Consider the following 666-nt stretch of genomic DNA (forward strand, 5'->3'; position numbering starts at 1 on the left):
TTCCGGGGGCGCGGATCCGCGGATCCCTCCGCCCTTCTAGTCACGGAACCGGGCCGAACCAGCCCGTAAACCGTTGACAGAAGAAAAATAAACTAACTGTTACAGAGCCAAATCCTGATTCTTCTGCTTCTGGTAAATTCTGCATGGTGTTGTGTATAAGTGAGCAAGTTGGCATAGGGAAGAAGAGAGGAAGAAGGAAAGCCTGTAGTTAAGAACAGCTGAAGTTCCTTTGTGTATTAATGAGAAAGCCTTGCTTTTTAGTAATTTGTCCTGAGAAAACGATAGCTGCTTGCATTGAATGCAAGTTCCTGCCAGCACTTGCAGTATTTTATTGGCTAAAATAAAGTTATGTGGGGAGAAATGAAGGAAAGGGAAAGGTTCTAGGTTGGTCAGTTGATAGCATTTTGTCTGTCTAGCAATGAGTTATCTGCTTGTTGCAAGAAGGTGGCTGCAGTTCAATACTGTAAAGCTAAATGAGCTTTGTTAGTGTGTAGCAGCTGCTGTTCTGGGCCGTGTTCAGCTCTGTCTCGCAGAATGTGTCCTTTGCTAGTGTCCAGTTGTAAGAACTGCATGAAAAGTGAATGACTAACTGTCAGGTATGCTTGGATGAACGTGTCAGCGCATTGTTAGATACTTTATCCCACCTCAGAAAAGCATGCTTGCTAA

This window comes from Meleagris gallopavo, chromosome 3 (genome assembly GCF_000146605.3).
Source record: "Meleagris gallopavo isolate NT-WF06-2002-E0010 breed Aviagen turkey brand Nicholas breeding stock chromosome 3, Turkey_5.1, whole genome shotgun sequence".
In the NCBI taxonomy this organism is placed as follows: Eukaryota; Metazoa; Chordata; class Aves; order Galliformes; family Phasianidae; genus Meleagris; species Meleagris gallopavo.